This window comes from Martes martes (assembly GCF_963455335.1).
Source record: "Martes martes genome assembly, chromosome: 14".
Taxonomy (NCBI): Eukaryota; Metazoa; Chordata; class Mammalia; order Carnivora; family Mustelidae; genus Martes; species Martes martes.
The window spans coordinates 73606888-73631604 of NC_137902.1; the positions used below are offsets into that span (position 1 = coordinate 73606888).

At 40.3% G+C, this 24717-nt stretch overlaps 1 long non-coding RNA gene across 1 annotated transcript; it reads left to right on the plus strand.

Annotated features, from left to right (window-relative positions):
- The first annotated feature begins 1 nt into the window (after position 1).
- On the plus strand, positions 2-18027 carry LOC308355395. Its single transcript, XR_013967959.1, has 6 exons — positions 2-113; positions 624-754; positions 4145-4239; positions 9904-9991; positions 10350-10396; positions 17816-18027. It is a non-coding gene; the product is annotated as an uncharacterized lncRNA (long non-coding RNA).
- Positions 18028-24717: the final 6690 nt, after the last annotated feature.

Genomic DNA, 24717 nt, shown 5'->3' on the forward strand with positions numbered 1-24717 from the left:
CGACCACAGCCGTCGGCGAGGAGGGGGCGCGCTTCCGGGTTTCAGACAAGGCGGGGGCGGGGGCGAGGGCGAGGGCGCCGGGCGGGAGGGGCCTGAGGTTTTCCGCGAAGCAGGTGCGTCCGCTTGCCGCACTCGCCGAGGTTCTGAGTTTAGCTACTGGGATGGGATAGGGGAAGGCGCTAATCGATTACAGGAGTCCCCTGCCGAGATCGCGGGCTCCGGGCGCGACACTGACAAATCGGGGAGCCTGCTCCAGAGTGTGAAGAAATGCTGTGCGTCCCCGCAGAGTTCTCTCCTGACTCCTCCTGGAGCCTTCCACCCGCCCCTCGCCCCTCACTCCGCGTGCACACCAATAGGCTGCTCTTCTGTCTGTCCTTTAGCCAGTGCTGACGCGCATGGCCACCCCCCACCCCTCACCATCTGCCTTTCAGTTTCTAGGGTGAGCTCACCCTCCTCCCCCGTCTCCGCGCTGACAAACACCTGGGGGTGGCGCTTGAAAGCCGTATGAAACGACTTTGCAGCCCACCCAAGCAGGACCGGCAGTCGGGACGGAATAGGTTATCTGGTGGCAGAATTTGCATTTCAGTGACTTCCCTTTTTCTTCTACACCTTCCCCTTTCCAGAATGAGAGACGTGACCCAAGAGGTCCCAAGGGAGCAAACCTGAAAGCCCAGCGCCTCCTGAACACACAGACTGCCAGGGGGGCGAGATATTAGCCACTGTTTCCAGATAGAAGAAGCATCGCTTCCTTCAGGTAGAGGCGGCAAGACTACCCTCCTCGGGAAGGCAGTTTGTGCCTTTCTGCTTTAGACATCGTCTTTGATATCTAAAATCCTGTAGCCTGATTGTAGGAGTTAATGTATGCTACCCTTTTTACAAGCTTGTGGTGCCGTAGTAAGGTTAATAGCTACAGTTTATTGAATCCCTGCTAGGTGGTCCCGCGATCTGCTTCTGTGTGCTTCACATCCATAACCTAAATTCCTCCAAAAAGCAGTCCTCTTAAGTAGTCATGATTTTCTGTCTTTATAGACGAACAGATTTTGAGGCTTAGGGAGAGAAACTTCCCTAAGTTCGTGTAACTAAGTGGCAAATGTCACTGGAACCAAATTTGATTCAGACTCTACCCTTCACACTTTATCTTTGAGATAATAATTTAATGCCAGTTCTCTTTAAGTCCAGTTGAAAGAAGACCATGAAATGACCAAATCGTAAGTCTTTAAAGGGTGAGGATGGGATGGCAGGGATGTGTAAATATTTCTAAAACTATGATTGGATTCATTAACAAGAATCAGAACGGAATTTAATACTGAACGATACGAAGCTAGGTTTAAGAGAACTAGACTTGTTATTTAGAGAGGATATAGAACTTTGGGAAGAACAGGACGGTTATGAGATCAGGACAGTGTTCACCAAACCAAACCAAACCGAAACCATGGTTGCTCAGTAGTCTTGGAAGTAGACTTGGAAGAGACTCTCCATTGGTTCCCTGAGATTAACCTCAGTCTGAGTCATTGTTTGGGATGCTCCTGGGAACGGGACTTGACAGAGCTAAAAGGCAGAGATTACTGAAGGAAAGAACTTTAGGTGACTAGGATAGGCTCACAAGTAAGGAAAGTGACCTGAGAAATTCAAGATGGTAATGGACTTCCATTATTCGCTGAGTGAAAATGCAGCAACTAAAGACCTCAGCTGCCTTATGCCGAGGACCAGGGTGGCCAATCTACTCAGTCTGTCTGACACTAAATGGGTTTTTGGACCGTAGGACTTTGGTTGCTAAAACAGAGAAAGTCTTAGGCAAACCATGAGGAGTCGATCTCCTATTAAGGACATCTTACATGGATTCTAGAATGAGGTGATTGCATCGAGTCTCAGTTCACCTGGACTATGATTGTACAGGAAGTTGTTGCGTAAAATATGCAAGAGTCTGCATGCCCCCAAATAAATTCCCTGCTCATTTCTTTTCCAGTGGTTTGGCTATAAACCAAGTACCCGCATCTATACCTTTTGGACCTAATTTTCATTTAGCAAATTCTCAAGAAACCTCTTATGTCTGGGTCCTAAGACATCAAATTACTGTCTTCTCACATACCATGCATGTTCATTTCCAGCTATCACTAAGGCAGCTAAGTTCTTCCAGAATAGAACGGAGTGAACATATGCTTTTCATCCCAGGGTAGCTTTATATAATTCCTGGCAGCACAAAACACCATATTTGGCCCACAGTAGGGGCCCAATAAATAATTCATTATGTATAATATTAATCAGGAAATTATAACAATGGACTTTTTTTGTAGACTTTCTGGGCCTTCCCCCTGTGAATGTTAGAGTCAAGATATTAAAAATAATTATTACGTTTATTATAAAATGTTGGGTTTTGAGGGTTTTTTTGTTTTTTTGGGGGGGTTGTTTGTTTGTTTGTTTGTTTTTAAGATTTTAAGCAGGCAGAGAGGCAGGCAGAGGCCTTGAGAGAAGCAGGCTCCCTGCCGAGCAAGGAGCCCGATGCGGAACTCGATCCCAGGACCCTGGGATCATGTCCTGAGCCAAAGGCAGCGGCTTAACCAACTGAGCCACCCAGGCGTCCCGTTTTTTGTTTTGTTTTGTTTTGTTTTTGTTTTTTGTTTTTGTTTTTACCAATGCTTCCTAAAACAGTTCATGGCAGTTCTTGCTACTTGGAACTGAATTATCCCTTACATTTGTTAGTTGGCTGGGAGTGTGATTAATTTGCTCTGCAGCCAAGGTGAATCTTTGCACTGGACCCTGAAGGGGAAGGGATTCCTTATATTAGGGGTTCTCAGATTTCACTGTGGATCTGTTCACTTGCACAACTTGGCAAAATGCAGATTCCTGCGTTATAGCTTTAGATGCTCCCATTTAACTGCTCTAGGTTTTGGGGATTTGAATTTTGAGTAAGCATCTAAAATGGTTTGGATGTAGGTAGTTTGGGATCACGTTTTGAAAAACTCCCCTAGTCAGTGAGGACTTTAGATGTGTTTTTACAAAAACCTCTGTGTTCCATCTCCAAAAGCCTGTCTGGCCAGCTGAACCATTAAGTCAGCTGGTGTATGTAAAAAAAATCAAGGCAAGGAAGTCTCACATTGAGATTCAGAATAAAATATCTTTGGAAGGAAAAACAAATCCGAAATTGTTGGGTAAGTAGACACACTACACCGGACCCTATTTGTTACTCATTAGAAATGATTCTCTTGGCAGTGATTTAGAAAGAGCAGAATTTCAACAAATTTGTAGAATTACATAGCAGTAATTATACCAGTACAATAGGCACTTGGTAGCCTTGGTTCTTTTAAAAATATTTTATCAGAAAGAATAATCTTCATTATTATTTTGACAAGTTAAATAGGATGGTTGGAGAAGGAAAAGTAAATCCAGAATAGGAAACTGTACCTGAAGCCAGAAAAGCACCAAGAAAGACTGACATTAAGTGCATGAAGCTCCAATAGAAAGAATAAGATGGCACAGAGGCAAAAGTAATGGAAAATTAAAATTTCAACAGAATGGAAGGAGTGGAAAGATGAATTGATAGCTCCATTCTATAAAAAGCACAGAGAGCCAACAGATGCAATATAGCAAAGTTCAAAGAACATGCTTCACATTTACTTTTCTTGCTTTTTACATTTTAAAAATTTACACATAATTTAAAACGTAGGTATGTGCAATTTCCTAATGTTATCAGGGTCGCGCTAAGCCACCGTCTTACATCGCTGCATAATCCTTTTTCTTAAGCACTACTACCAACTGGACTTTTTTTACAGTTTATGCTAGCAATAAAGATCGTCTAGAACTTGGATATTTTAAATCTGCAATGTTTTGTTGTTTAGCTTTATTACAGTACTAAAAATATACCGCTCGAGTGATACTATGTGCAGAAAGTCAGGAAGGATCAAAACGGGAATTGCTTGGGAAGAGGGCTAATCCCACGATAGACTCATTAGCAAAAGTTTTAAAGCATAGATGAAAGAGAAATCTCCCTAGGATTCATTTAGGACCTTCATAAATACCTTCCATATGCTTTTCTTCAATGGGAGAGGGGATGCGAGGGATTAGGTGAGAATGACAAAGATACGAATTCATCAGCCAAAATGGAAGGAACAGTAGTTGAAACATTGATTCTCAATTTCTGTAACAGCAGATTGATAGATGAAGCGTAAAACAGGACCAGATGCTGCGGTTTCCAGGATGCAGTTGGCTTCCCATGCTTTATGACCTGGAGCACTTATTGCTGTAAGTAGGCCACTTGCTTGCTCTCGTTTACCTGATTCGAGGAAAATGCCCTTGAAAGTATTTGGAAAAGAATGTGTGCTGGTACTTAACATTCTAAAAATTAAGATTGCATAAAACCCCCTTTCCCTCCCTTCTCTCTATTAGTCTGAATAAGTCATAACCCTGAAACATATGTGAAACTAAAATGGAGGAGAAATATTTGAGATCACCTTTTCTAAGCACAAAAACACCCAAATCTGTGTCTATTCTGTTTGCCCTCATAATTCACCCTACTGAGAACCAACACAGGGTTCATCTCACAGAATTCTAATTGGGGTGTAAGTTTCTGTATTCTTTTATCTGATGTGAACTTCTTGAGAAAAGAGGATGCCTAGGACATAGGAGGGGCTTAACAAATGCTTCTTTATTTACTGAAGTGTAATTGACACACAAATGTTATATTAGTTTCAGGTGTCCAACATAATGATTCCACAACTTTATACATTCCACCGTGCTCACTGCAATAAGCATAGTCACCATCTGTCACCATACAAGGTCATTACAATATTGTTGACTATATTTCCTGTGCCGTACCTTCATCCCCATGTCCTACTTATGTTAAAAACAGAAGTTTAATCCCCTTCACTTATTTCATCCATCCTTCCACTCTCAATGGGTGTTTTAATTAACTGATCCCACCCCCAAATCTGACATATCTGATCCCCCCCCCCCAAATCTGACATAGCTTTTTAGGCTCCATTCCTACAGGTTTAACCTGACCAAGGGAGAAAAAGGAAGGAAAGATGTATGGCTCAAGGATAGGAGATGTGGAATCAAGCCTTTCTACTGACCATAGGTATATTATTGCCTTGTTGTGATAGGTCCATTCCTGATGTGTCCACCAGAGAGCAGTCCCATCCTTGGTACCCATAGGATTTGAGAACATGGACACTGCAGGGGCACCTGGGTGGCTCAGTCATTAAGCATCTGCCTTCAGCTCAGGTCTTGATCCCAGGATCCTGGGATTGAGCCCCAAATTGGGCTCCCTGCTTGGTGAGAAACTTTCTTCTCCCTCTCCCACTCCCCCTGTTTGTATTCTCTTTCTCACTGACTCTCTCTGTCATTTAAATAAATAAAATCTTAAAAAAAAAAAACACACCATGGATACTGCAGTCCAACAGACCTGGGTTTGAATGCACAGTGTGTTTTTTTACTAGCTCTATGACCTCTGGGCCATTTATTAAGCTTACTAAGGCTCAACTTCCCCATCTTTAGTATGGGAACAATAACAGTATGCATGCCATGGAGTTGCATTGAAAATTAAATGAGACAGTGTCAGAAAGGTGCTGAGCTCTATGCCTGGCACTTAGCAAGTACTCAATAAAAATGCACTGTAACACTGATTTTTTATTACACAATGAAATGATGTTCCCTCCTTTCCAGAAGTCTGTAAGGACAAAGATTCCTTCCCATCTCCATAATATTTGCATGAAGACTTCACCTCTCGAGGTTCTAACCATAGCATCTTGTCTGGCAGTGTTTCCACTGACTGGTGAAGAGACCATGCCTCTCTCTTTGACCTCTTGCTTCTCTCATTCTCAATCTTAATACAGCCCTCCGGCTGACTCTTACTGATTAGTAGTCAATAAACCATTTTTGATAGTTATATAAAACCTATAAGATTCCATCCTTATGGCCACCAACAATTAAATTTAAAATATTGATCAATCCATGAAAATAGCTATCTGGATATTTCTCAGTTCACTGAAGACCATTATTGACATTGGCTGCTGTTCCCATCTGTCTAATAACAGCCATTTATCGAGCTTACAGTTCTTGCTTTCATGGAGTGCTAAAGACTAAAACACCTTATAAAAATGCAAGTCCTCACAGGGCTATTGATTTTTTTTAAAGCTAAAGGTTTATTCTATATTTCATTCCCATTTATTATTCGTTTAGGGAAAACTTCCTCTCTTAGATTGTTGAGTGGGTTGTGCACAAGAAAGAAATGGGTTCAGTGGGTGAAGGTGGGATGTTGAGCCAGACTAGAGATTTTAGAGGTCGAGACTGTGCCTGTCTTATATTTTCTTTGCAAACTACAACTTTCTTAGTACACTTGGGGACTATCATAATATCAGAGCTGCTATTCTTTGTATAAAATTTAATTCATCTGAGCACAACACATTAAAAAAAATTAACTATGTGCAACTCATGGAAATGCTTCTAAAATTGAGGGAGTTTTCCTGAGCAAAAGAAATGCTATATCCTGTTTAGAGACTGAGTATGTGGCTTTCAAAAGCAAAGACAAGGTCAAACCTGGCTGATTTTAGATGCTTAAGAAGGAGATTATACTAGACCTTCTTCTTTCACCCTAGAGAGGCCCCACAATAGTGTACTGTCAAGCTAACATTAAAATCACCCTTCTCATCTTTTTACTGTCAGTGTTTCTGGAACCAGAAAAACAAAACCAAGGTGAAAGTAAGAAAAGAAAGAAAGAAAAGCCTGTAACTTGAGTCACAGAAGTACAGGAAACAAATCAAGTATACTAAGTCGGCTGTGCTCAAAGTTGCATTCAACTTCAGAACACTATACCTGATAGAGTTGCACACACCTTTCTCCTTTCCAGTCCACTGCTGATTAAGTTTAAATTCCAGAGCCATTCTGAGAGCTGTCAGTGTTGAACGAGGCCAGTACCAGAGGCATGGCCCATACCTGTTTCTTTATGTCTCCTGTGTTCTCAGGTAAATGGTGTATGTTTCGGGGGGAGGGGCACACAGGAGACAATTAAGGAAAGGAGACAAAGAGATTGACCCTCCAACAGTGTCCCCCCCCCCCCCGCCATGGTGTTGTGCACAAAGCAGAAGATATGCTAAGGATTCTTAACCGGCTGAAAGCAACATGAGAATTTTGTCTAGATGATCTTGAATCTCAGGCTGGACAGTGTTCCACCTTCCACATTCCAATCCGTCCATCATTCAGTCCTACTTGGGCTAGATGGACTGGCTTTCCGTAGTCTGTTATCATGTTGTCCTCATGGGCTCGTGTTTAAGGAGCCTCCCACCACTCCTTTCCTAGAACTCTTGGAGGTAGACTGGGAAATGGTTTGAGTGGTGTCTAAAGTCATGAAATACAGTGATTGTTCTTTTTTTTTGAAGTAGGGCAAGGGGAAAGAGTAAGTAATCCTGTTTCTTCAGTTGAGTGAATCATAAACGTTTCCAGCACGTGAACTTGCACATGTAGACAAAAACAGGAGACAACCAGAAACCTCTCTGGAGACATTCTTCCTCATCCGATAGGAAGGTGGGGGTCTAGGGTATTCCATTTTAGTGACCGTCTCCAAATTCTGTCTCTGTACCCAACACAGGAAAGTATTGCCAAGTTCAGAGTGTCAGGTACAAATACGGCCTCTCGCAAAATAATTTCAGGCATGCAAGATGCAGATTATTGAGTACAGTATTTGAGAAATTCTGACAATACTAAATGAAAGAGCCAGCTCTGTGGCCTCGCCTGTGTTGGATAACCTTTCTGGGTCACCACTTCTGGAACTGAGCTAGTTCTACCGGCTTCTTCATTCCATGATTCTGTGATTCTCTCTGACCTGAATGTGAAGCAACTTCTGTTTGAATTTCTAACCCCCTTGGACCCAACAAATGAAGGCTAAATTTGAACGCTAGGTTTGGGAGTATAATTTAAAATATTAAGTGATGAAGGTTTCCAAGAAGATTTGCCGGCCCCCATTCCACCAGTCATAGTTGGGTCACAATGTGGTTTCACCTTTGTATGCTTGAACTGTAAAATAATTGATCACTGTATGTCTGGAAGAGTTCAGTTCCTTTAAATTCAAGGACTTAGCTACAGTTATCCCTACCCTCATCTCCACCCCTATCCCAGTCTTAAGGTCAGATGGTAAAGATGGAGGAGGTCTGCTCTTTTCCACCCTGTCCATGTATGACAAGTAGAGAATAACAGTAGGAGGCCGGGCCTGGAGAAACCATGCCCTTCTTTTGTGGAAAGACCAGCTGGCTACTAAGAATGTTGCCAAGGCTTGCAAAAATGGTACTAGAGAGAAAGCAAATGCAAGAAGGCATTAAATACCAATATACTAAGGCCTACATCAAGAACTTTTTTAAAAAAGAGGTGTGGTTAGTGTAAAATAAACCCCATCTTCCACAGCAGATCTGAGCTCATGAGCAACTGAGGGAAAGGAGTCTTTTCTGCTTTATTACCAGTATTATTGTTTCATGCTCTTGTAAATTCCCTATTTTCTATGAAACCTTGAACTTGTCAATGACGGTTTCAGTTAACAAGACACTTTTCAGGAATGCACCTATCACCACCTCCAGTTGGTGAGAGATTACTATGACAAATTCTGAAAACACTCACATAGATTCTCATGAATCATGTTTTAATTGAGAGCTGTAGAGGAAGTATGCAGGAGTAAAGACATAGATTTATTTCTACCTATGAGTTCCCTTGGTACTTTCCCTAACAGAAAATAAATTTTACCTCTTTTAAAAAAAAAATTATTTGTTTGACACAGAGAGAGAGACAACGAGAGAGGGAACATAAGCAGGGGGAGTGGGAGAGGGAGAAGCAGGCTTCCCACTGAGCAAGGAGCCCGATGCAGGGCTCAATCTCAAGACCTGGGCTGAAGGCAGATGCTTAACGACTGAGCCACCCAGGCACCCTACCTCTTTTTTTTTTTTTTTTAAAGAAGATTTTAAAATCTCATTCTCTAGGAAGTAAATTCAAGAGTAAGAAATTCCATCCCCGTTCTACATGGTACAGTTCCCTGTTAATTTCATTGACTGTTGACCTACTGCGTGGTGTGTTAATCTTGGGACACATCTCTCTCACTGAAGTAACAAACCAACATTAAGAAAGATAAGACATATGCATTCTTCCTTTGATTAAGATAACTGCTCCAGTGTTATAGAAATGGTTAAGGAAGATCTAGATATATTTTTAGGAGGATGTAATTTCAAGGAATCACATTCTCTTAGGATTGAAAGGAATATTACATGTTATTGAATCTTAGTGGTTGCCTCTGAATCTTGCTGTTATCCTGATAAAAATTGTTTTCAAATATTGTAACAATATATCCTATTTGAGTTTTATTTTAAATTAACATATGGTAAAATTATGCATATGTGCATGTGTATACAGTTTTCTGAATTCTGATACAATAGGTTCATACAACCATCACTACAATCAAGACACATAACAATTTCATTCTCCTAAAAAACCACCTTGTGTGACTCCTTCATAATTAGCTCCTTAGCCCCTGGCAACCATGGATCTGTTCTCCATCACTGTAGGTTTGTCTTATGAGAATGACATAGCAATTAAATCATGCAGTATGTAGCCTTTGAGCCTGGCTTCTTTTATTCATGCATGCCTTCGAGACTCATCCAAGATGCTGCATACGTCAATAATTCATTCATTTTTCATTGCTGAGTAGTAGTCCATTGTACTACAGTTTGTTCATTCGAGCACTGAAGGACGTTTAGGTTGTTGCGAGTTTTTAGTAATTATGCTGAGAGCCGCTGTAAACATCTGTGTGTAGGTTTTTGTGTGAACAGAGGTTTTCATTTCCTTAGAATAAATACTGAGGAGTGGAATTGCTAGGTCATATGATAAGAGTATTTTCAACTTTATGACAAACTGCTCAACTGTTTTCCACAGTGGCTGGACCATTTTGCATTGCCACGAGAATGTATACACGTTCCATTTGTTTTGCATCCTCACCAGGATTTGATACCAACTGTATTTTGTAAGTATTCTTATAGGTATCTAACTGTGGTTTTAATTGGCATTTCCCTTAATGACTAAAGATACTCACATTTTTTCATGAGCTTATTTACCATGCATTTATCTACTTTTGCAGAACACCTGTTCAGGTCTTTGGTTCATTTCACAATTAGGTTGTTTTCTTACTGTTGGGCTTTGAGGATTCTTTATGTGTTCTAGGTACAAGGCCTTCATCAGTACGTGATTTGCAAATGTTTTCTTCTAGTCTGTAACTTCTTATGCTCTTACTAGTGTCTTTTGTAAAGTTTTAAATTTTGATCAAGTCCTATTTGTCGCTTTTTTCTTTTATGGATCATGCTTTTGGTGTCGTGTGTGAGAAGTCTTTGCCATACCCCAGGTCATGAAGACTCTCTCTAAAGGTTCTTCTGTAAGTTTTATATTTTACATTTAGATCTATGATACATCTTTTTTTTTTAAACTTTTTTTTTTTTAAGAATTTTATTTATTTATTTGACAGACAGAGATCACAAGTAGGCAGAGAGGCAGGCAGAGAGAGAGGAGGAAGCAGACTCCCTGCTGAGCAGAGAGCCCAATGCGGGGCTCCATCCCAGGACCCTGGGATCATGACCCGAGCTGAAAGCAGAGGCTTTAACCCACTGAGCCACCCAGGTGCCCCTAGATCTATGATACATCTTGAGTTCATATTTGTATAAAGTGTGAGATTTTCATTTTTAAGTATACAGACGTCTAACACCTTTTGTGGAAAAGACTATCCTTTGGAGCTTTGTAAAAAATCAGTTGGCCATATTTGTGAGGGCATATTTCTGGGTTCTCAGTTCTGTTCCATTGAGTTGTTGTCTGATCTACGTGACTATACCTTCATCATGACCACACTGTCCCGTTAATCTAATTTTATAGCATAAATTAAAAATCAGGTAGTGTGATTCCTCCAACTTTTTTCTCCTTTTTCTAGTTCTTTTGAATTTCTATGTTAATTTTAGGATCAGCTTGCCTGGATCCACAAAAATTCTGCTGGGATATTTAATAGAATTGAGTTAAATCTGTGCATCAGCTTGGGGAGTTAAGTTTTCTTGTCCCTGAATAGGTCTTCCCATTTGTTTAGGTCTTATTTATTTATTTATTTATTTATTTATTTTTATTAGTGTTTTGTAGTTTTAGCACGGAGATCCGATCCAGCTTATGTCTTGTTAAATCTATTCTTAAGTATTTAAATAATTTTGGAGCTATTCTAATGATTTAAAAAAAATCAGTTTCATTTGTTCATTGCTGGTATATGGATAAGATTATTTTTGTGTTTTTACCTTGTGTCCTGTGACCTTCCTTAACTCAGTTCTAGGTGGAGTTTTTTTTTGGTCACTTTTGGTTTCAATCATGTCATCTGCAAGTAGGGACATTTTCGTTTCTCCCTTTCAATGTGCATGCCTTTTATCTCTTATTCTTGCCTTATCGTATGGGCTAGGAGTTTTAGTATAATGTTAAATAGTGATGGTGAGAAGGAACATCTTTGCCTTGCTCTGATCTGAAGGGGAAAGTAGTCAGTCTTATATCACTAAGTATGATATTAGATGTTAGCTTTTTGTATGTGATTTCTATGAGGATGAGGAAGTTCCCTTCTTTCTTAGTTATCTGACAACCTTTTAAAAATCTTGAATGGATGGTGAAATTTTTCAAGTGCTGTTTCTGCATCAATCGATATATGGTTTTGTATCTTCTCTTCTTTAGTCTGTTAATATAATAGATTACATTGGTTGATTTTTAAAAATATTGAAGCAGCTTTGCCTTTTCAGGATAAGCCCTGCTTGGTTGAAGCATATAATTTTAAAGAATACTTCAGTGTTCAATTTGATAAGATTTTGTTTGACTTTTATGTCAGTATTTATGAGAGATATTAACCTATAGTTTTTGTTTGGTTTGGTTTTGGTTTTTGTTTTTTTTTTTATTGCCTTCGTCTGGTTTTGGTATCAGGGCAATGCTGGTTTTATAAAAATAGGTTGGGAAGTGTTCATCCTCTTCTATTTTTGGAATAGTTTATATAGAATTGGTATCCTTTCATCTTTATGTATCTAGTAGAATTCTACAGCATAACCATCCTGGGCCTGGGAAATTATATTGAAAGGTTTTTTTAAAATGTCTGTGCAGCTATAGGATTCTTTAGGTTGTCTATTTTCTCTTTGATGAGTTTTGGTAGTTTGCTCTCAACAATTATTCATTCTACCTAAGTTGTCATATTTATGTGTTTTGAGATACTTACTGTGTTCCCTTGGTACCCTTGTAATATCTACAGGGTCTATCGTGATTTCCTCTTTTTGATTCCTGATATTGATAATTTGTATCTTTTTTGGTTAAGATTTATGAATTTCATTTATCTCAAGGAAGCAGTTTTTTTTTTTTTTAAAGATTTTATTCATTTGAGAGAGAACACACAGGGGGAGGGGCAGAGGGAGAAGCAAACTCCCCACAGAGCAGGAAGCTCAACGTGGGGCTCAATCTCAGAACCCTGGGATCATGACCTGAGCTAAAGGCAGACACTTAACCCACTAAGCCACACAGGTGCCCCACAAAAGATGTTTTTTATTTCATTATTTTTCTCTATTAATTTTTTGTTTTCAATTTCATTTATTTTTGCTCATAGTTTTATTTCTTCCATTCTGCTCGATTTAGTTCTATTTTGCTCCTTTTTTGATTTTAAGATTTTGTTTATTGATTTTAGAGTGAGTCTTGGTACGAGTAGGGGAGAAGCAAAGGGAAACGCAGAGGGAAACAATCTCCAGCAGACTCTATGCTGAGTGTAGAGAAAGATGTGGGGCTTGATTCCAGGACCCTGAGATCATAATCTGAGCCAAAATCAGATGCTTAGCTAAGCCACTCAGGCACCCCTTGTATTTTGTTTGTTTGTTTGTTTGTTTGTTTTTGAAGATCAGTATTTGAGACTTTTTTTTTAAAGTCTAAGCATTTAATGCTGTTAATTTCCCTTTTGCACTATTTTAGCTGAATCCTACAAATTTTGATTGGTGTGTTTTTATTTTTGTTCAGTTCAAAATACATTTACATTTCCCTTTTGACTTCCTCTTTGACCGTGGATTATTTAGAAGGGTGTTTTTACACGTTAGGAGATTTTTCTTTTCTTTTCTTTTCTTTTTTTTTGTTATTTAATCCTAATTTAAATCCATGATGATTGGAGAGTATAATTTGTATGGTTACAGTTCTTTCACATATTTTTTAGGCTGGTATTATGATCCAGGATATTGTCTGTCTTGCTGAATGTTCCACATACATTTAAAATAATATGTGTTCTGCTATTGTTGGGTAGAATAATCTGAAAACATCTGTTGAATCCAGTTGGGTTACTGGTATTGTTCGATTCTTCTATATTCTTGCCAATTTTGTTTACTAGTTCTGTTCATTACTGAGAGAGGAGTGTTGAAGTTTCCAATATAATTGTGGATTTGTCTGTTTCTCCTTTCAGTTCTATCTGCTTTTAATCCATGTATTTTGTAATGCTTGTAATCTGTTTTTGTTTGTTTGTTTGTTTGTTTTTGCTCTGTGATCTACTTTGATATTAATATAGCTACTCTACCTTGTTTTGGTTAGTGTTTGTATGGCATCTATTCTTCCATCCTTTTATTTTTAACCTATATCAATATATTTGAATTCAGATTTTTATAGGCAACAGATAGCTGCATCATGTCCTTTGTACCCACTTTGCCAATTTGTGGGTTTTAATTGGTATATTTAAAACCATTTCTATTTAATGTAATTATTGATATATTTGGAGATTTGATATATTTACTTGTTTTCTGTTGGTTTCCTTTTTTAAAATTTCCCCCTCATTTCTCTGTTTTCTCTTTCCTGCCTTCTTTTGGGACATTTGAATGTTTTTTTATTATTCTGTTTTACTTACTGTGTTTTTCACTATATATCTTTGTGAAAAATGTTTTTTTTTCAATTAATCATTTTTATTAACATATAATGTATTATTTGCCCCAGGGTTAGAGGTCTGTGAATTGTCAGGCTTACACACTTCACAGCACTCACCATAGCACATAACCTCCCCAATGTCCATCACCCAGCCACCCTCTCCATACCCCCCTAAAAAATGTTTTCATAGCTCTTGGGATTAAAATATAAATGTTTGATTTTCCATAATCCACATAGAACCAATCTATGTTACCATTTCGGGTGGAATGTGGAGGTCTTGCCATCATTTCATGTAGATCCCTTTACGCTCTGTGTTGCAATTGTCTGATGTACCGCATTTATATACATTGAAAATTTCATCAGACGTTGCCATTTTTGCTTTCAAACATGAACTATATTTTAAGGAACTCAAGAGAAGAATAGTCTATCATATACACCTAGATATTTACCATTTCTGTTGTTCCTCCTCTATTCCTGATGTTTCAGGTTTTTTTATGGTATAGTTTCCCTTCTATCTAAAGGAAGTCCTTTAGAAATTCTTTTTTCTTTTTTTAAGATTTTATTCATTCATTTGACAGACAGAGATCATAAGTAGGCAGAGAGGCAGGCAGAGATGGGGAGGGGGAGCAGGCTCCCTGCTGAGCAGAGATTCCCAATGTAGGACTTGATCCCAGGACTGTGGGATCATGACCTGAGCGGAAGGCAGAGGCTTAACCCACTGAGCCACCCAGGGGTCCCTTCCTTTAGCAATTCTTTAGCGCAGGTCTGCTGGCAATGCATTCTCTTTGCTTTCCTTCCCTGACTGACAATGTGGTTACTTCAGCTTCACTTATGAAGAATATTTTTCCTGGATTTTGAGCTCTGGGTTGAAGGGTTGGGTTTTTTGTTTTGTTTTGTTTTGTTTTTGTTTGTTTTTCCCCAACACTTTAAGTTGTTCCATTTTATTCTCCCCTCCATGGTTTCTGAAGAGGAACCTGTAGTCATTGAATTGTTGTTGCCTTCTGAGTAATGTGTCATTTTTTTTTCCCTGCCTGCTTCCATGATATATATATATATTTTTTTGTCTTCAGTTATTAGCAATTTGATTTTGCTGTATTGGGGCATGAATTTCTTTGGGTTTATCATGTTTTGGGTTCACTGAGTTTCTTGAATCTGTAAGTTTATATTTTTCACCAAATTTGGAAAATTTTTAATCATTTTTTCCAATATGTTTTACTGTATTGTATTCTTTCTATTCCTCTTCTAGATCTCCAGTAACATGAATATTAGATCTTTTGGTTTTGTCCCATTGGTCTCAGAGGTACTGTGCATTTTCTTCCCATTATTTTTTTTCTTCATTGTTCAGGTCGAATAATTTCTGTTGAGTTATTTTCAAATTCACTGACTCTTTCCTGTGTTATCTCCATTCTGGGATTGAGTCCCTCCCATCAGCTCTTTATTTTGGTTATTGTATTTTTCAGGTATAAAATTTCAATTTTGTTGTTTTTAATCTTCCATTTCTCTGTATTTAAGAATATTTCCCCTTACTCCTTGGTACACTCTTATAATAACTGCTTTACAGCGTTGGTTAGTTAATTCCAGCATCTCTATCGTGTGTTCATAGACCTCTGTTACTGTCTTTTCACATGTGAGTTGAGATTTTCCTGGTTCTATATGTGCTGAATAATTTTGAATTATATCCCAGACATTTAGAATATTATATGACTCTGGGTTTTGCTTAAATCCTACGCAGGATATTGGTATTTTTGTTCTAGCAGGCAATAGAGGTAGTTGCATTCAAGCTGCAAATTCTAACCAGTATTCTGTGAGTTGTGGTTTAATGTCCATTCCGTTTCCAAAGCATTTGCAGTACTATTTGGATCTATCTTCGATCTGTGCCACTACCTAGTGATCAGTCTGGGACATGTGTGGTGGCTCATTTTTGGTTTGGTCTCAAATTCTTTGGTATACTGTTTAGGCTCAGCTCTGGCCTTGGGGAGCCTAGGAGTTTATAATCAACTTTATGTTACTTTCCTGAGTTTCTCCTTCTCCATGATCTCTGGTCCTTCCTGGCTCCCTGGACTTCCTCTTTTATTCCCATCACCAGAAAGCTAGTGCTTTAGTTATCCTGTTCCGCTGCATGCTTCCTGAGACTGTGCCAGGCCCTGGGCCAAGCAATAGGACGGAGAGAAAGCAATTGTGATTCCCCACCCTCCAGGAGCACAGCTTCTCCACAGAGGAAAGTTTCCCTCCCTCTGAGATTTTGGTGCCTGTGGGCCCCCAGTGCCATTGGAGTCCTTGCTACTGCTGGGGCGGCAGGATTTCCTGGGGCCTGGGGTACTAGAGAACAGAGAAAAGAACAAAAAATGACAGATTCCCCTGACATTTTCTGAGCATCGGGAAATGCTTTTCCTGATCCTTGAGCTAGACTAGAACTAGAGGGCTTCCCTCAGGAGTTCTCTCTGCCCTGGCACCCATTCCGAGTTTCATGCTGCCTTACATCTTAGACCAGGGGGTTTTGGCAGGGGAAAAAACAGAACAGAAAACTCACTGCTGGGGATGCCTGGGTGGCTCAGGCGGTGAAGCATCTGCCTTCGGCTCGGGTCATGATCCCAAGGTCCTGAAATCGGGCCCAACATTGAGCTCCCTGCTCATAGGAAGTCTGCTTCTCCCTCACCCTTCTCCTTTCCCCCGCTCCTGCGTGCTGCCTCTTTCTTGCTCTCGCTCTTGCTCTCTCTCTCTCTCTTAAATAAATAAATAAAATCTTAAAAATCTCACTGCTGATTCAGTGGTGCTTTGGATTCTGGTCTTCTTTCCTGGTTCACCTGCTACTATTTATAGGCTTTTCAAATAGCTGTTCCACGGGTTCCATCCAGGTCTTACAGGTATATTCAGTGAGAAAGACAGGGTAGTGTGTGCTTACTCCATTTTAGCTAGAACTGGAATAACGTATTTTATTTGCTATTATGGACTGAATGTTAATGTCACTCCAAAATTCATATGTTGAAGCCCTAAACCGCAATATGATGGTAAATAGAGAGAGGGCCTTTGGGAAGTAATTAGGATTAGATAAGGTCTTGGAGACAGGACCCTTATGATGGGATTAGGGCCTTTATAAAAAAAGGACACCAGAGGGCGCTTGCTCTCATGCTCTCGCTCGTCCTGCCTGCTCCCTGCGATGTGAGGTCCCAGTGACGAAGGTGGCCAGCTGCAAACCAGGAACTGAATTGGCCACCACCTTGATACTAGATTTCACAGCCTCCAAAACGAAATTTTTGTTGTGCAAGCCTCCCAGTCTAAGGTACTTTGTTATGGCGGTCCAGCCTCACTTAAGACAGTTGCCAAAATATTCATGAAAACATTCATGGCACTACATACTGTGTCACTCTTCCCAACTCAACCACAGCTTTTCCACATAGTTCTATGTAGTTCCACCCAGCATATTTTCTGTAAGGTTTAGTAACAATTTTTACTTAGTTAAATTTCCAGACAGAAAAAAACAATCCCCCCAAACTAGACTGGTAGCTTTAATAGTTTTTATTGGTCTAGTTATTATGTCTCAAATATATGCTTTTTTATATGTCAATTTTTTTTAAGATTTTATTTATTTATTTGGCAGAGAGAGCGAGAGAGCACAAGCAGGCAGAGCAGGATAGGGAAAGGGAGAAGCAGATTCCCCACTGAGCAGGGAGCCCAATGCAGGGCTCCATCCCAGAACCCCGGGATCATGAGCCGAGCTGAAGGCAGTTGCTTAACCGACTGAGCCACCTAGGTGCCCGATATGTCAATGTTTTGAATAAATTTACTGCTTGATTGTTTGGGTCCCGGTCCCCTTGACTTAATATGCTCTGTGTTTTCGCTGTCAATAATCTCAAGGCTAAATGGCCCAGCTCCTGTTTGGACCAATTCTTTTTATTTATTTATTTAGGTCTTGGAGAAGCTCATTTCAAAGCGCATATGGTGAGAAGCCCACAGTCCATTTCTTTCATATACAGCATGGGAAAATACAAGATACAGAGTAGTGCTGAATAAATGTAAATGAGTAGAAGATAAAGGAGCTATGGAACCCTGCTTCCTTCACTTGATAAAGGCTTGTCTTCCGCAGAGAATAGTTTTAAATAAATTCATAGATGGAAATGAAACACTAGTCATTCTTGACCATCAACAATGAAGGACAATTCCTCATAACTGGAGTGGAACGAGGCTGGAACTAGGTTATTGTCTCAAGTGAGCCGAAGACTCTAGAATAGATCAGTGAGCTTTGGTACCTAAGGCGGTTTCAGGTCATGCTCTGTTGCTCTCCACCAGATGGACTTTTTTTCCCCTACTCATCTTTTCCGTCTTAGATGCTCCCTTTTCTTTTTCCCCTTTGCACAATATTTTACCTCTGTGAACTTGTGTTAATCCATAGAGCCGGCTCAAAGGGAGCTGCTGATCCTCGAGGATAATGCCTCTCCTTCCTCGGCCTCTCATCTTTCCTTGCGTGCTGGCTCCACCCCCATTCCTAGTCCGCCATATTGTCCCGCTCCCTAGGACTGAGTTTCCACTTTGCCCCGTGTGGGCAAGAAGGCATGGCTTTCACTCTCCTGGGGTTCCCTTGAAAATAAAAACTCATTACTTATTCTAGAGGAAAAATGCTGTAGTTCCCTCCCCTCCATTCACTAGAGTTTTATTAAGCCATTACAGTGTTCCAGAGTTAATATGTATAATCTGTGAAACTAAGCCACTTGTGATTTGACCACTTCTGTCTTAGAGAAAAGCAAAAAAGCAATGTTAGAAACAAATAATTTCACCAGAACCTGCTTGAAAGAGAAGAGTTAGTCTCTTGAATAAAATCAGGAGTCGACATTCTGGGCATTTTGGTTATTTATGCTGCAGCTGAGGGAAAGGTAAGGTATATTACTGTGTTTGGTTTGTTTTTAAAACAGTCTCGGGGCGCCTGGGTGGCTCAGTGGGTTAAAGCCTCTGCCTTCGGCTCAGGTCATGATCCCAGAGTCCTGGGATCAAGCCCCACATCGGGCTCTCTGCTCAGCGGGGGACCTGCTTCCTCCTCTCTCTCTCTGCTTGCCTCTATGCCTACCTGTAATCTCTGTCTGTCAAATAAATAAATAAAATCTTTAAAAAAAAAAAATAAAACAGTCTCATAGGTTCCTTTCCCCACCCCCCTTCAGGACACAGAATATTAAGTAAGATGGACATTTCCTCTGTTAATGTTCTCTTTGGGACCAAAAAAAAAAAAAAAAAGATAGAAATAGTGAGGAAGGTCTTTCCAGATAATACCCCCCACCAAAAGTATTGAAAGAAAAGGTTTATATAACAAGACATGATAATGTTGTGTAATGTATGAATGTAATTACCTAAGGATTATATTATATCCAGCTGATAAGTTGTATTTGTATGTTTAAGCATATATTTGTACATAGTACATAGTACAGAGGTTTTTAGTTATTGAGTTTATAAATCCATAACTGAGTGTCTAGTAAAAAGCTGTGCTAGACATTGTGAGAAGGACAGAAGTTTACACAAGAGGTTGTTTTTTCCGCCCCCCCCCCCCCACCAACCTTCAAGAAACTTTGGTGCTAACCAGGAGTAGCTTCACTGAAGTGAAGACTGAGATGGGGTTAGGAGTTGTCAGGGCTGAAGCTCGGGAGTCTAGGGGCCGTTTTGATTCTGTTACTGTACCTTCCAACCACTGTGAATCAGGCGGTTTCCTGGGAAGCCCCTGCTGGTTTGTTCTTTGCACGGCTCAGCTGACGTTAGCATCTCTCCTAGTTTGTAGGAGACACTACCCAGGAAACAGTCTAGCCCACGGGGCCGGAGGTAGGGGGGAGGTGGCATCTCCAGAACCGGGCCCCCCTCAGAGAACTTTGAATGGGTGGAAGAAGGAGTTTGTGTGTGCTCTTGCTCATGTCACAATGTTGGGCATGTGACTTAAGCATGTGGCAGGTCAAGGTCAATGTGATTGGACCGCTGGACCACCAGGCCCTGATTCTAGAGTGACTCAGTGGCCAATGCTCCTTGTCGAAACTCTTAACTGCCACGTGGGTATGGCATAAGATTTATCAATGAAAGACATACAGTTATTTTAAAAGTACTGTTTATTGGGACATCTTGAAGGACTGGGGGTGAAGGGAGTCCTTGTTTCCTTCCCATCTCCCATCTGGCACTTGTTGGTCGTTATTTGTCACTCATTCTGCATTTACGGAAAGCTTACCAAACGGCAGACCGCGTGCAAGGTGTGTGTCGGGGGGCAGCGAGGCAAGTTAGAAGGAACAGGAGCTCTCTTTCCCACAGTGGCAGCTAACAGTGGACACTCCTACAGTGTTTACCATGTTCCAGGCTTGTTCTGAGTGCTGTGGATCTCCTCACTTAACCATTACAACAGCCCCATCTGTTAGTACTATTACCATCCCTATTAGACACTGGACGATGCTGGCATGCAGAGAGATGAACCAGCTTGCCAAAGATCTCACCACTGGTACGTGGCGGAGCAAAATTTGAAAGCAGACTCTCTGGCTCCAGAAACCGAGCTTTTAATCTTCATGCCAGATAGCTTCTCAAGGAGTTCATGGTCTGAGTATACATGGCTAAGTCTGTCCCTTTTCAGGGTAAGGCAGTAGGGAGCGGTGTAGAAGGAAGCAAGAAGTGACTCAGGTTGAGTGTGTTTGCTGTAAACTAACCCCAAGAGTGTCTGACTCAAGAAATGCTCCATTTTGTGCCCCAAGGAGAAGACTGGAATGATAGGAAATTATTAAGCACAGCAAAAAGTTGGAAAGATTTACCAACAATGGCAATGCAGTTTAATTTTATGTCCAGGGCTACCAAGGACTACAACCGTGAATCTTCTTTTCACACACATACCATGAGGGTCAATGGATACAGTCAGTCCAATGACATCGTTTTCTCCCTTTCCTCCACTTTGCTAGCGGCACCTGTGTGAAAGCTGCTTCCCCGTGGAGGTTTGTACCTGCGGGGGCATGTCTAGGAAACTGATGGGATGAGTTTGCTGGAGAGTACTTGTAGCATGCTGGGAAGTTTCAGGAGCAAATTCCTGAAGGTGGAAGACTGCAGACATGATCATCAAGCCTCAGCTGTTACAAGAGAGGGGTGACTTCAAGGGCTGGGGTAAAGAGGAAGATGGGGTCAAGTTGTAAGAAATACAGGAGATGTATTTGTGTAGATCTCCTAACAGTAGTATGTTATCGACGAATATTCCTTATTACTTATATAATATATAACATGTAAGTACTCACCCCAGGCTGTCTTTATAAAAACATGTTTGCAGAGACCCAAAAAAGAAAGTGTAAACATGCCAGAGGTCTTCCTAAGACCTTCTATATGCCCTTTAATGAGCTTCTACATTTCTAAGTGTTAACAAATGTTAGTAATAATAAATGGTGGTATATAGTATCATTATTGCTCTTTTTTTTTAAAAAGATTTTATTTATTTATTTGACAGAGATCACAAGTAGGCAGAGAGGCAGGCAGAGAGAGAGAGAGAGGAGGAAGCAGGCTCCCCGCTAAGCAGAGAGCCGGACGTGGGGCTCGATCCCAGGACCCTGGGATCATGACCCGAGCCGAAGGCAGAGGTTTAATCCACTGAGCCACCCAGGTGCCCCTCATTATTGCTCTTATCCCCATTTTTTTGTTGTCCTAATTTTATATCACGGTCAGTTGGAAAGTAGGATTTAATTTTTTGAAAGTACTCAACTATTTAAGTAGATTTTTCTAAACAGAAAGAAAGGAATGAATTTCACCCAGATAGGTAAGGAACTTAATGGTTATTAGTGGGCATTATGGATTTTGCATTCCTACAGAAACAAACTTGTGACCTAGGATTTTATTATCGTAAAATGAATTTCTTGCTAAGAGTTGCTTTCTGCTTATCTCACCATTTGATATTTACAAGATCACTAATATTTCTTCTCTCCACCCTAAATACCTTACTTCTTTCCAGGCAAGTAAGATTTCAGAAAGATGATGGGGAAATTCTTTTCCTTCTAATTGGTTCTTTGGCCCTTTTAATCCCCCTTCTTCCACTCCCAGCAGGGCATTAGTCATTAAAATGCGTCAGACAACTGTGGAACCTTCAGGATCGTAACCATGATATGATCACGTTACACACCCATTCAAAGTCCTCTGCTCTAGGGTCAAGGTTTGGATGATGTCACACAGCCTATGGAGCTCATACCTCCTCGACTGGTTTTTCTTTTGTGAGGAGGATGGGAAAGGGGAGGAAGGTGAACCCCCCGTCGTTCCGAGGATCACATGTAACTAGAGTCTGGTAAATCTTGAGATACTTCCATGTTGACAGGTTAATCTAGTTTATTCCTCTTAACCTGGTATATAATATTCTATTACATGAAAATAATCACATTTTATTCATCCATATTGATGGACATTTAGGTTCTAACTTCTTGCTATTTCAAATACTTTTGCTATGAACATCCCTATGTAAGTGTTTGTATGCCATCTAGGAAAGTTTCTATAGAAGAGGAGTCTTTAGACTTTCTACCCCGCAATTTGGAAATTGGAATCAAATTTTTTATCATAACTTTTGGTTGCAAAGGAATTGATTTGCTTGTAATGTAAACATTAACGTTTAAAAGTAGATTTCTTTGGGCACCTGGGTGGCACAGTCTGTTAAGCGTCCAACTCTTGCTTTTGGCTCAGGTGGTGATCTCAGGGTCTTGGGATCAAGCCCCGGGTCTGGCTCTGTGCTCAGGAGGGAATCTGCTTGAGACTTTCTCTCCCTCTCCCCCTACCCCTGCCCCGGCTCTTGCTCTCTCTCTCAAATAAATAAATAAATCTTAAAAAAAATAGAAGTGGGATTCTTAAATGTATCCAGTGGCGTAAAAATACCAAAGTAATCTGATATTCACCATTATCCATCAAACATTAATGATATGAAGAAGGTCTCTTATAGTGGGAAGTCCTACATCCCTTCTTTTTCTTTTGGGACTTGAACTTTCTACTTCAGTCACAGATTCTTATCTGAATATAATATACATTTTTTGTGTTATGTATGGGTGTTTTTTACTGATCACTTTACCATATTTCTTTGCCAACAAATTTTACATATAAACTTAAATTACATTGAATTTCTTTAACCATGATACTCCAAAGTGTTAAAAATTTTTCTGAATTGAGTTATCATTATTCTTAGTTCACAACTGACCAATTAAATACTTTTAAATGTTGGTCATAATTGAAACACACAAAAAAATCAACGGAACTTTAAGAAATTGGTTTGTAGATCATGAACGAATTTTACTTATTTTTAGAAGAAGACCAGTTCAGCATCAGTTTATGCCCAGTTCTTGCTTTTATATTATAATCACTGAGGACTACCATTCACATACATAAATAAGTAGTTAACAGTTGGAATAAATTGAGTAAATGATGTTACTCATTTATTTGAAAGCTTTCCATGTTGTATGCCCCGCATCACTTAGTGGTGTTATTTTTAATGATTAATCAGTGGGTGGTGTGCATAGGTCTTCCTTCAATTCACTAGGAAACAAGAAATGTTAACACTCATACTCAGAATTGTTCGTTAGTCGGTAGGCTCAGCTTCTCAATGTTGCTCTCATTATTTTGGATTGTCTCTTTAGCTTCTTGCAGGTTATTACCCTTTGGGGCAGCACATCCTTGAGCATCCAGATAAAGAAGATGGGTATGCCTTTCTCTTCTAAAGAGGGAAAAAGGGCCACTATGAATGGGAGGTAGGGATTAGGAACCACAGGGGTGCTTGACTCCATGGGTTCTCAGATAGTTCAGACTTAGGAGGGAGTATACATAGAAGATAAAGATCTGGACTTAACCCCCTGAAAACTGTCTGTGTGCCTCCATTTTCCAGTTTGAAACTCCTACTCTGAGATTTCTCCCCAGCAGCAGAATTGCTAGTGTTCGAGTCTCCTATGCCGTGTGACCGTTTCTCCAAACCCACGTCGCTGAGGATGTTGCTCTGGTTCTCAAGGACTCGGGAGAGGTTCCCTTTTGAGGATCCCCATATATGATTCATAGGAGTTTTCTAACTTTGGGAAAACCCCATGGTCATTGTATTTTAAATGATTGGTGGCCAGTGAGTGGTAAGCGACCAGAGTTCTAAGAGATGTGTAATTTCTATAATTTGCTTTGGGACAAAGTATTTTCATGCATAACTTTCTTTCTTTTAAAGGGCATCCTGAGTCTCCATCAGCCAAGGTGGTATAAGAACAGCACTTTCCTTGGTTTGCGTTCTGTGCCCTGAAGCAGAAATGCCTTTAATTGTTCATTGCGAAATAAACAGATGTCTAGAGGAGAAGGTTATTAAAAATATTTTGGGCAGTTTGGGAGAACTAGAGGTCTGGATTGCTTGACCTAGCCTCACCAAGCAAACCCAAGTCAAGGAAGCTACCAAGGTATGTAAGCTTCAAACATGGCTTATTCTTAGAGCAAAACTTTCCGGTCTGCAGATTTCTGGATATAGTTAAAAGGGGCAGTGGATTTCAAAAATAGAGTAACAGCCATCCTCAAGCAGGAGAATTCCACTTTAAACACAGAAGACTTGGGGTGCCTGGGTGGCTCAGTGGGTTAAAGCCTCTGCCTTTGGCTCAGGTCATGATCCCAGGGCCCTGGGATTGAGCCCCGCGTTGGGCTCTCTGCTCAGTGGGGAGCCTGCTTCCTCTTCTCTCTCTCTCTCTCTCTCTGCCTGCCTCTCTGCCTACCTGTGATCTCTGTCAAATTAATAAATAAAAATCTTAAAAAAAAAAAGAAATAAAAACAGAAGACTTAATGTGCCAAATTCAAATCATGAGGAAAGGTTGCCCAGTTAATAGGACAAATGCC